General features: G+C 33.1%; 1 protein-coding gene across 1 annotated transcript in view; it reads right to left on the reverse strand.

The window, feature by feature from the left end:
- LOC149797645 (histidine ammonia-lyase-like) overlaps positions 1–1784 on the reverse strand; it is a 101353-nt gene extending 99569 nt beyond the window's left edge. The window contains exon 1 of the mRNA XM_089962544.1: positions 1707–1784. The gene's annotated coding sequence lies outside the window, so the exon portion shown is untranslated. The remainder of the gene's footprint in view (positions 1–1706) is intronic.
- Positions 1785–13453: the final 11669 nt, after the last annotated feature.

Below are 13453 nucleotides of genomic sequence, written 5' to 3' on the forward strand. Positions count from 1 at the left end.
TCACGAAGATAAGGGAAACACAAGACTGTGTGTAGGATAAGATCTGTGACCTGGTACATTTCAATACTTTCTTCTCCAAAGCCCAGCTACCAACGATATTACTGTCACAGCCGTATCCAACACATTCGGATTTATCCACCACTAACCTTTTGACATCAAGTAAGTACATTATGTCGGTGAAAATCACAACCATGTTGATCTAAAAGGGGGTTAAAATGGGTTCTTGAAAGTGCATATTCCAAATATATTTCTTACAATCTCCTATATGACCACATTTCACCGAACTCTGATAGCTCACTTGCATCGGATTTCATGCATGAGTTAGCTTTTTGAAGTCGAAGATTGGTACTTGACATAATGTATCAAGAAACAAGGACCAAACACCTGTGACAAAGAATTATTCGTATTGCAACTGCCAAACACTTACACATTAGAATATCTCTGAAAATTAATTTTGAAGGATAATGTTACCAGAATAATCCATTTTACTACTAAGTTTCTTAAATACATTATAGTATGACGACTGCTTCTAGGAACCGGCTAATAATCTGAGAAATATCTTCCCTCCGCCGACTCCCTATAATCAACAAATAATCACTACAATAGAGAACAAATGGAAACAAAAATATAAATAAAAGAAGCACGTCTCCTATGTTTAATACAGTATGTGTGAAAATGTCCTTGTTTTGTATGAATTATGTAATGGCTCCAAATGAATTTAATTACGTTGGTCAAGTACCATAGCGTGATTATTTGTAAAATTAAATGTCCACGTTTAGAATGCACCGATTTAAGGTGTATATTTACAAATATTGTCATTTAGGATATAACACGCTGATTTGTATCGAACTGTCAGTATGTCTGGACTTATTCTTGTCTATTCTCTTCTAATTTTCTCATGTCAATCCAATATGTTATACTATAACAACAATTTTCCATCCCAAGAGCTTTTTTATTTTGAACTGCAGCGTGAAGTATATAAAAACTGAGAGAAGTTTAAATTAATCGTATCAATTAATTATAAACGCATTGGCATGAATGAATTGAAACCAAAACTAGCTAGCAGCTGTAGGTACAATTAATTAAAAAGAATATATAATGTTATTGACACAATCATATGCTACAGAGAGAAAAACGTATGACACAACTATGCTCATTTAAGTTGTAGAAAATCGTTTTGAAGAAAATTGAAGGCCTTTAGCTTGTAATATGTACTAAGTGTTGAATGTATTTTGAAACAAAAACAATGTTTAAGGTCCTATCTATTTATATGATTCAACAATAAATCATCCTATTACATATTAACCTATTTCATTCTTTATGGTGATTAAATTGTAGCGATCACGAATACTGTTCGAGTGCCCAAGCCATATAAAATCAATGCACATTTCATCCACCTATCAACTTATGATTTTATTTGCTGAAAATTAAACGTTCTAAGAAAAGCAGATCCAACAATGTTCCATAGTCAAAAATTATATTTTACCTTAATTCATCTATTTCAAAAATACTTTGATATGTTCTTTGCATCTTTTGTGTTGGTGGGATGTAATTGTTTTATTTCTCCATAATTGTTTTATATTTTTCCAACTTCTGCCAATCATCTCCTATTTTTAATATATTTCTCAATATTCATTTTTCTGGGAACTGTCTGAATTTGGAGGAATTTGTTTTTGTGCTTTAGTAAGCCTCATTTTTCTTCTTACCTCCAAGTTCATTCATTCCCTTCATGGAGTGGATATTGATCTTTCTCTTCTCTTCCGTGTTCTTGCCCGTTTCTTCCAACAGCCAGTTTGTACCTGTCTCTTCCAAATAAGTAAAAATCATACTTATGTCAAGTTTACAAATCATCCTTTTATCATCACGCTTAATTTGAAAACAAAAGAATTCAAAAGTTAATAATTACAATAAACTTGAATTATACTATATATATAATCAAAATACAGATGCACTGTCTCCTGGGTAATAAAGAAATATAGCAAATTAGGTATCATCGTCTATAATTATTATATCGAAATGACATAACGGTCATTCGATTGACACAGACATGTACGGGAGTGTAACATTATAATTGTCTTTCATTTTGTACCTGACTGGGTCATAATACACAATCACGATAATAAAATGGAAAAACCACTGTAGAAAAAATGAAATAGATGCAAACACGCGAACATTTTATAATCTAGCGTTCAAATAGATATCATCGTAAAGTGACGGCCCAGCAAACTTTATATATTTAACGGTAGAATTTTCCCTACTTTCGTTGGCCCGTTGCTATACTTCTTTTCCCATGCATTCCCTCCTCGAAATCAGATTCTTCTAGATCAAAACTCAAAATAGTTCTAAGTGATGGTAGTTGCAGGCACTTTAATCTAATATAATATTCGGAATATATTACGCTTAAATTCAATACTTGAGGGCAAGAAATAAATATTCATATCCAACTTGCAACAAAGGTTCTAGCAAATGTTATGATTAAGTCCCAGATAGTATTTACTTTCTAATTTAACATGAATTGGAATATTTTTTTTCAGAAAGATAGTAGGTGTGATTGGGGTGTAACTGATTATAATGTCGGTTACTTGAAATGGGATTAAGGATAATCAAATACACTTTACTTACAGGTTCCTCATCATCATTGTCATCACTCGATCGTTCATCTGACTCTTAATTCAGGAGTATGCTACAAATCATAGAATAATATTAAAGTTAAGATATGTGACTGAATTGCTATTTTGTAAAGCATATTGTATTAGTAGCAAGCAAACACAAAGTTTATTCCCTGTGCTACATTTCGTTGCCTAGCTCCAGTCCAATATACCTTTTTGACCTTACCCATATGTATACATAATCTACAATCTTACGCTTCTCTTCCGACGCTCACATTCACATTGTTCCCCTGTCAAAATGAAGCCATACGGATAGCGTTCTTTTGTGTACCAAGGCCCTACTACGTGCAACGAATTGCTCACCATAGCTTTTAGACACAAGGACACTGTGATCTATTTCAAGAGTAGTTTTAAAACTCACACGTGTTCACTACATCAACAGACTTCAAGACCTAATAATGCTTACTCCTTAATTATAGTCATCTTGTATTTGATTTGTAATTTCATGGTGTTATTGTGCAACGTTGGCGTTGTATATGTATCTGCTTCTTGACTAAGAGAGAGAGAGAGAGAGAGAGAAAGAGAGAGAGAGAGGGTGAAAGATAAAGAAAGGCTAACCTTAAATCATGAGGACACGAAACTACTTTTATGCGTATTTTCACAAAATATATTTTGATAGTATGATATATTGGTCTAAATCGTAAAATTGCATTTTCATCTTCCTAATATTCTCTCTCCCCCTTTTTATATATATATATATATATATATATATATATATATATATATATATATATATATATATATATATATATATATATATATATATATATTTATTTATTTATTTATTTATTTATTTATTTACGAATTATTGAATTTTCAAAATGGTTCTTGTCCCAATACTTACACAACAATATATGCATAAGACTTACTTGGTTATGTTTGATAATTGAACATCAGCATGCATAAACGACACGGTTTAGTTTACTGCCTGTACATGCTCAGAAAATCTGTAACTATGTAAATGATTATGCATGTGAAACATGGGGTATTAGCCGATGCACCTATGTGTATCAGAATTATGTGAAGAAATATCACAACTATCCTTAAGTTGTTTTACCTAAATAGTCAGATATATTCAGCAACCAACATTCTTATAAACTGAATCATGTCATAATATTTTAAACAATATTCTGTTTTGGTGTGTTTATTTGGCTTTAACTATACTGTTTACACATTCTTGACTATAACATGCAGCAGGAATCAATGTTTTGAAGGTGATAATGATGATGATGATGGTAGTGGTAGTAGTGTTGGTGATGATTATGACGGGTGATGATGGTTTATAGCAGTAGCAGCAAGTTTAATGCATGTTGATATTTAAACTGTAGTTACTATATCTTTGTTGTTACAATTTCTTAACGAAAATTCAATTTATAACATACATGCTTACCAATAGATAAGAATAATTGTTGACGTATCATTGTTAACTCCAATAATATCATTACTATATTTCAAGCTATCGTATTATGCGAAATAAAATATAAACTGAATGCTTAAAGTCTCTGGCCCAGTATAATTTTTCTGAAGAATGCATTCATAAATCTTACCATTTTATTTGTGTTTACTATATGTTGCAAAACAATCCAATCGATTCTAATTTTGTCCTCACTTGTCTAATTTGGACAAGTTGTGGGTTATACATTAGATTCTTCATTAATAAACATGTAATTGATCTTCCTAACTATGATACAATGCAAATATATACGTCTTTATGGGTTTGAGTGCCTAATCTGAATCCTGTTTAACATTATTGATGCCAGATTCAATAAACAGTTCAGCATTAAAGTGCGCGAGAAAGCAGATGAGTGACAATAAGAATTTTACCTCGCAAACGGGGACATTATTTGCGAAAGACACACGACATTTTAGGTCTAGTGGGATGTTGTATATTTATGTATGGTTTCATGTGAACAAACACCTACCAAATGAGGACATGCTCCGATATATTTAAGCAAATGATTTTATCCCAAAGGAAAGTCGTGATAAATCATTTTTGACGCTATTACAACAGGGGGACTTTAGTTGCGAGGTGTGACGTCTATGATGGGGCGTATTCACATCGGTGTCCCCATTTAACTCCTTTTAGAAACGCACATGCATGCATACACATTCCAACATAAGGCTTGAGTATCTCAAACAGTTCAAACTGGGTTGACACACGTGGATTGTTTTTGTTCTCTTTGCCCAATGCTTTTCTGTACCTGTATAGTCTTAAAACATCCATCTTGAGGATGCATATTCGTTTACTTTTTAACTTCTGTTTCCTCGTTCACGAAGCAATCCTATGTTCATGGCATGCTGAATATTATGTTTCATAAATGAATCTTTATAAAATACATCAATCCAAATATAGACGTAATGAAGATACTTCAATATATGTGATAGATAATGATCAAATAAATCAACGAATAAGTTGCACTTTCTTTATCACCTAAAGATATCGCTACGCAATGTTATTGGTAAAATGTCAAGAACTGGAACGGTGCATGAACGCCAAAAAACTATTACATTACATTTATTATCTATTACATGTAGATATACATGGGTTTTACAACAGTGGTCTCCTTAGACTTATTACTTATAGATCCGGATATTATTTCTTTTAAATTTATACTTTTAAATTTAGACTTAGTGCAAAATTTGAAACTGGTCCTAAAACAAATCGGTATATGTAGTCTAAGGCGCCAGGTGATAAAAGCATACAATTTCTTAGCCAGTCTTTTCAAAAACAATTGAAAATAAAGACAGATTAGTTTCTTCTCCATAAAAATATTGCATTCAAAGATAAAGTTGTAGTGAATTTTCAAAGAGTTTTGAAAGAGAATATGTGGAAATATTTAACACATCAGCACACTACCAGCTACGTTACAACGTTTAATCTAAGCTTATCTTTAATAGAATCATCATAGCATCGGACGTGCATTAGAAGAAGTCACATCTAAAAACGAAGTGATGGTGTTTGATCGATTATGTAGATCGTCACAAACAAGACTAAAGAATGTACTATTAATATGGGAAAGCAAAACACACTGTTGACAACGGTTATTTGCCTAGCTGTACGACAAAAAATGTTTCGTGTCAATGGATAAGTGTTGCATATGTTTTATGGGTATTTCATTTGGGTGAAGACCAAGGTCACAATGAGGGACATATCTACTCTATAAGATCAATGAACCTTCATGTGGAACTTCACTCTGCAATACTACATGTCTCTTGTGTTCTCTAGAAATGATTATAATATAGAAAATGGTTTCGTAACCATTATGGTTCTCTTTTTTTCTTTTACTCAGAAACGTGGTATGTATAAATGACAAAAACAGAGTACTGATCATTCAAAGTCTAGTCTGACTCACAACGTTGTCAACCATGTAAATATAATGATGCCTAATATATTGGTATTTTGTAAATCTACAGGAAGAGATTTCCTTTTAAATCAGCGTAGCGAACTTAAGCTTTGGTATGGTGTATTGGATAGTTGATGTGAGGTTATGGTCAGTACATAAGGCGTTTTTGGACATTATTTAAGTGATGCTGGATAATAAACAAAAGTGAGTGATGGATAGTATTTGAACAATTGGGTTTGGACGGTTATAAGAAACTGTGTATTGGACGGCATATCAAAGAAAAGAATGCGTCTGATGGAAACACAACAAAAAAATGCATGTTGGAATGTAATCAAAATGTGTGTGCTGCAAAGTACTGAAAAATGAGTATTGGTTTGTCTATCAGAAGGTCTGATGGATTTCAATCGATCAGTGCGTGTTGGATAGCACAAAAATGTTTACTGGAATCGAGATCATAACGTATGTCTTAGAGAGCGATCAAGACGTGGATGTGGATATTGGATAATATTCAAAACATGCTTGTTGGACAGTGATCAAAAAGTGTGTTTTCAGATTATTTACCAATATAATGGATAGTAGTTAGCAAAATCTGTATGGATTGTTTATCCAAATGTGTGTGGGATGTTAATATAAAAGTGTGTGTTGGGTAGTATATCAAGTGTGTGTTGGATAGTAATAAAAAAATATGTGTTGGATAATATGTCAAATGGTGAGTGATAGATTGAAATCAACTAGTGTGTTTTGGGTAGGATATGTGGTGTACCGGAAAGTAGATAAATAAATATTGATCACTACATACCATGGTTTTTGGATCCAGAGTAAGATTTCCCTGCTAAATTCTCCTTTGATGCAATAGTGTCGTTTCCACGTTAATTTCTGGTATTGTACCATTTCCAGAAATACTGAGATCAAGCATTTCTAGCAAAGCAGGCACTTATCCTCAATTCAGTCACGCACTTTTCACAATTTTATCATTGAATCTCAATTTTCCATTACCGTTTTGGTCTTTAGTGGCGTTCCCTGTAAAAAATTCACCTTTGGGCCACTTTTAATTTACCCACTGTCGGTGAACCACTTTTATGTTACCATATATAACCTCAATGTTACATTCCCATTTGGTCTATTTTCTTTCGGGGAGTTAAACATAGGTTTAAGTTTTGGGCTTAAGGTGTTACCCATTACTCCCATAACGGAAACGGCAGGAGTCTATACTGGATGCATATCTGACTTTGTCTCCACGTGTTCATTAAACTTATGCAAAACCATATAGTGGTCATTTAAATGATTTTATCTTGTGACCCGTTGACGTCATTCCGTCACGCACGGAAAATGCCAGGGGATAATATCCTGACATCCAGTAATATGTAACAGACATCACAAATACACATTCTCAACTGTCACTTATCCAAGTACGAAACTTAAATTGTCACGATTGTTTAAAATCAATCCAACACTCTTGACCAGTCTTCTGGTATCATATCACATTTGGAACCTCATTTTGTGATTCTATCGACAACTTCAATCGCCTGACAAATGTTCTAGTATGTACCGTTGATCCTACATGGAGGAAATACACTGCATTATGAATGGAAGGAGTGAGCAACAGATAAACAGTGAACGTGATTATTGCTTCCTAGCTTTTTCCAGAACGACGGGAATAATTAGGTAGGAAAAATATCAGTTGACTAACTAGGTCAAAGCAATTTACGCAGTATGCCTCCCTGCCAACTCGGGACTGTACTTGAAATCGATAAGTATCACTTTGGCAATATGTCCAATTATCTAATGTAATTTTCTAACATTATGCGCTTTAAAACTATATTCAGATTCTAATGCCATGATAAATTAGAAAACTGTGTTATTTGTTCCGTAACAAGTGTGTATGTCTATCAATATTCATGCGGCTAATTAACAGTACAGTGTTTGTACATTAATTATATTATAGTTTGTACAAATTCTTTTTAATATTGAAATCATTCATTGTACCATTCGCTTGCTAGAGAGGCAATTTATGCTCGTAAACATTAATTGAGGATTACATCAATATAATAACTCCATCGTACTTATTTGAAGAGTTTTAATAGACATCTTGTTAAGAAGCAGGACATGTTAGAACATGATATGATTTCTCTGTCAGACAATGCTGTGTAAAAAAAGTAAAAACTACATAAATACGAAGTCATAATCTTGCCACATTATTGTTTTATGTTTACAAAGATGTTCATCAACTCCTTGGATTCAAATTTAATGAAAGTTATAGCAATTCATTTATCAGGATCAGGCATGTATATTGAATGCAACAGATTATCTATTGGAAACATTATATACATTATAGACAGGAAACTATTGTAATTTTGAGATTTGGTGTATTTTGCATATTATTATTTTTGTCTATTAAATGGATCACCTTATAATATACGAAGGTGAATAACACAATACAAATTGAATATTTCTTGCTATCTTTGTTTCACAGTTTAGTGTTGAATCGATTTCAAAAATAGGTTGTAAACAATTTTAAGACCTTTGCTACTAAACAGAATAAAGTCTAATTTGTACGGTATAAACACTCTACTTGGAACGCTTGTTTTTCATTATAAGGAGTGTATTGTGTACCATGATAGGGTTGCTACATTCAAGGCTAGTGGTTGACATCTTTTGTTAATCGCTATGAATAATAGCTCTTATGCTGTTTTGGACAGAAATACGAAACAAAAGTATGTGGTTTGCAGATTAAAAAAGGTATCTGCGGGATCAAGATCACAAATGGAACCTTTCTAATCTTTTTAATATCTTTTAGCCCCAACACGATTTTTGATACATACATGAATTGATACCATAAATTATTTCAAACGTCTTTTGACTTATATTTGCGCATGAGTCCATAATTACACGCACATCACGTACACACACATTATAAGAGCTGTAGAAAATATTTTACAAAAGAATTTATTTAAATCATCGCATGGCTTTATCTATTACACCCTTACTAACGTACTTCCGGCAGTGTTTATAACACCCAAATAGTTCTGACACAAATACAATTTTGAAACCTATCAATTGATCAATTCAGTTAAATGCTTGCTTAAAATGGCAAAAGCGAGACTGTACTGGATGTTTTCATGAATTAAGTTTTTCAAAGGCGCACTCATATACAACCTTATGTGTGTGGGATGCCCCTTTGAGCGCCGTTGTATGCTAGACACATGGATTGCTTATGCTATTATACATGCTGAATATGCCTAAGATAGCGTGTGCTAACGTACAGGTTAGATGTATGGACAGCTTGCAATGTACAACATGTTACATTTATCTGATTTAGATCATGTTTTCAACTCGAAAGTGTTGACACCTGGACAGCTTGTACACTGTAAAATATATTGAGCTTGTTGAACTAAAACGGTGTATCCTATCCTAATGCTTAGACCTCGGGACAGCTTTCAACATGTAGCATTCTAAGTTTGTCTGAATGAATTCGCGTCTGCAACACTAAATATTAGACACATAGACAACTTACACTATATATCATGCTAAATTTGTCTGACTAAGATGACCTCTGCTACCCTAAACAATTAGACACTTGGCGATCGGTCTACAAGACTTTCATAACATTCAAGTACTCATACATTTACATGAAAGTCAAACATAAGTAAATTTACCTCACACTGCGTACGTTAGATAAGAGATGTTGCAAACAAAAAGCAAAACAAAGCGTAAGATTCACAAGCCCACAGAACAAATATCATCAATGACTATCGTGCCAAAATAAAACAAACAAAGTAACAGAAAACTCCACACACAATTGAGAGTAAAAGGCTAACAAAGAAAGAGAGAAAACCAGGAAGTAATCAATACAGAACTATGCTCAAAACTAAAAATACCTTCAGGAGCAGTGGAGGGATCAATTTTGTTTTTTAGATTGGATTTAACAAAGCTTAACCTGACACGGTCGAACTGGAAACAATAGAATCCGTGAAATACATTCATTTTCGAAAGGGTCTAAATAAAAGAAACTATATTCTACGGCCAGTTGAAATCCTTTTCTATTATACCAAGCTGTTTTTCCATTTCTTCAAAGTTTCTTTCCTTTCTAACCTTCTCCAAGACTTATACTACCCTACGGGCTATACACCTTTTGCATCATGTTCTTCTCTTGGCAGATTGATGTCTACTACTCTAACTGTTAGACACATGGGATGTTGAGATTGTCTCACCGAAATGACGTTTGCTATACTTCTGATGAGACCCTGGGTAGCTTCTATTATACAATATGACATATAATATAAAGGTTATACACCTAAAACAAAACACTTGCAGCACATACCATTTTGAGCTTTCGTGCTAGGAAGATGTTTGTTATCCTTTAGTTTCAACATCTGAACAGCTTGCACAGTACAACATGTCGACATTTTCTAAGATCTCTGCTACCCTAAATGTAGGCTACCTAGCCAAGGCGCATTATATGTAAAGATGAGCCCATCTGGTTACAAACACGTCTGCTAACCTTCCTGTTATGCACCTTTTTGAACTGTACAATATGCTGGGATAGTCTGACACTGAATACGTCTGCATGCATTAGAAAATATGATAAGTTTGTCTGAATAAGATCATGTCTGCTATCCTCAAGGTCACGCGGCCGAATAAAATGCACTATACGACATGCTTAGCCTGCATGACAGAAATTGTACCTGATACTCCGGTGAACATATACACATAATCCAAGAGCTCAAAACCAGCTAGCTATATCTCGATACGTAGACATACACACAAGATACATAGGTACAGAAACGGACACACATATCTATGCTGACATTCACATATATATGTCAGCACTTATCCCAGAACAGTGTCAGACAAGATGCAAGGAAATAGAGGAGAAAAAATCACCTGATAGGAACTTATAAATAATACCCGGATAGTTTGGTACAGGAGTAATATAACTAATTCAGTCACTGGATGCCTCATTTTAATATTTATCATTATGTGTTTAAAAATCAGTTGCAAATACCCGAGATCTTTGTAGAATAAACAATAAAGAGATCAAATGTAACTGGATATATTTCACGCTTTGAAGTCATGACAAACTATTGTAATTCTAGCGCAATGTGGAATATGCAACCGTGCTAAGTGATAGATCGTCACCGAATTTTATCTTGTATGTAATGTGTGTCGGTGCCTCGGTGGGGCTCACAAAGTGGGATAGATGTGTACATACATACATACATACATACATACATACATACATACATACATATAAACATACATACATACATACATACATACATACATACATAAATACATGCACACACATACATATAAACATACATACATACATACATTCATACATACATACATACATACATACATACATACATACATACCTGCATGCATGCATACATACATACATACATACATAGAAATTAAACTCATGAGTATAAAAACAACTATGTTATGCAAGTATACTTACGTACGTACAAATATAAATGCTGTAACCAGTGATAATGTCAACGAAATTGTACAAGCGAATAGAGGGTATAATAACGATATCGTCACAAAAAAGATGTAACTAAGACCGTTAGGATGCTAAAACAAAATTTCACCCATTTGGACAATTGTCAAATTTGACACATACTTTTGTAAACAATAATGAATAATGCAATGTAAAAGTTAGTGAAAATCAGTAATTGTTTTTACTAATAGTATTACTCCCTCTGCCCCACCTTCTCTAACTCACGATCCTACTCGCACTCCTGATTCTGCTCCAAGTGAATCATTTTTTAGTTTAATACATAGGCTTGCAATTTTTTTTTTTTTCATGCAGCAACACAAGCGGCACGTCTGGAATTATTCTCAGCTTAGGAAACGGGCTTTTGAGAAAAAAGAACAAAACATATGTTAGCTCATGGAACCTCAGACATAGATAAAAACAAATGTATGTTTCATGTTCTGTTGAAATCAGTTGCAGTTCTAATTGTATGAAATGCAATTTTTCTTCCTTATCTACACAAGTTTTAATAAATATGTCCGTCACTTGAAAGTTTGCAGTTCATTAGTAGCTGCTAGACATATATATTGGATTTTTATCACAGCAGCTCCATTTATAAGTGTTCAATGCTAGCTGTATTTATTTTTACAGTTCTATTTATATCGAACAATGAAGCGATTTTGCACCATCATTTTACTAGGCAATACTATCAAGTCACGATCAATAACATAGACTATCATATATTCAAAATCTAAACTCAATGGCAGAAATCATATTAAATTTTCTCATTAGAGTTATGACTATTAGCCTAAAGATAATAGCTCAATTAACATTTGAAAGTGTTCTTGACAGCTGAAACATACCTTGTAATAGATGCTCTTTTTGGAACATGTGTACCTAATATACTAATCATATCTGATCTAATGTTTTGATGATTTTGTAATACCTGCACATGTTGATCCGTTGCTCTGTTTCAGAAAGAAGCATGTCTAGCCAATAGGTTAATTTAGATCAATGTTATTATTGCAAGGAATATAATTTATTTAATTGTGCGAGGCCAATATCTCCATTCGCGACTTTGTTCATCAATTACGCGTATTTTCCTTCCTTAATTGCATGCATTGATAACGTTTCAATGTAATCAAAAGTTTTGTAGGAATGTTAAAATTAACACTGACAGTTGTTAATTGTTTTTCTAATCAGGTAGTATTGCTGTTATAGTTAGTTAATATTATTGTTGTCAGAGTTAAACGTGTTTCAGGTAAAGGTATTTTACCTTAAAAGAACAGTTTTCGCATTTGAGTGTAAACGTCAAACCCATTCACGAACTTTACTAACTCTTGAATTTGTATTTGATATATAAAATAAAAAGATACTCTAAAATCCAGTTCGCATTATATATCCTCTTCAGCTAATTTGATTCTGCCAAAATCTCTTAACACACACTGTTCACTCTTTTGGTTAACAGACTTATCATTACCACATCCTCAGATGTAGTTATCAAGAATATGTAATGATTTCTACATGAAATAATCTCGTATACTGTTTCAGATTTTCACCTCTCTTAATATATGTGCAATATCCAGTTAACTGAAGAAGTAAACTGATTAGAACAAAACTAATAATGCGTACTGCAATTTAATTCTTAAAGCAGAAGTTCATTATTTATCTGTCTCAGATTTTCACCTTTTAATTTTCTAATTATTTTAATCGCCTTACGAAACTCATTTTTGTCGATCATAAGTGGTGATTTGACGCAAACTTATCTAGCTTTGATTAACTGTTTTGTGTTATCATCCAGTGATATTTAGTGTTAATTTTGTGGCAAACATTGTTATTAGTCGTAGCCTTTAGTATAATACTTCCATGCCTTTTTATTTCTTTTCAAATATTTGCCACAACTGGTAGCCGTCAAAGGGTAACAGACGACTATATTTGCCTACATAGAGTTATTCCTT

Source organism: Sinohyriopsis cumingii, chromosome 6 (genome assembly GCF_028554795.1).
Source record: "Sinohyriopsis cumingii isolate HCF-2022 chromosome 6, ASM2855479v2, whole genome shotgun sequence".
NCBI classification, from domain to species: domain Eukaryota; kingdom Metazoa; phylum Mollusca; class Bivalvia; order Unionida; family Unionidae; genus Sinohyriopsis; species Sinohyriopsis cumingii.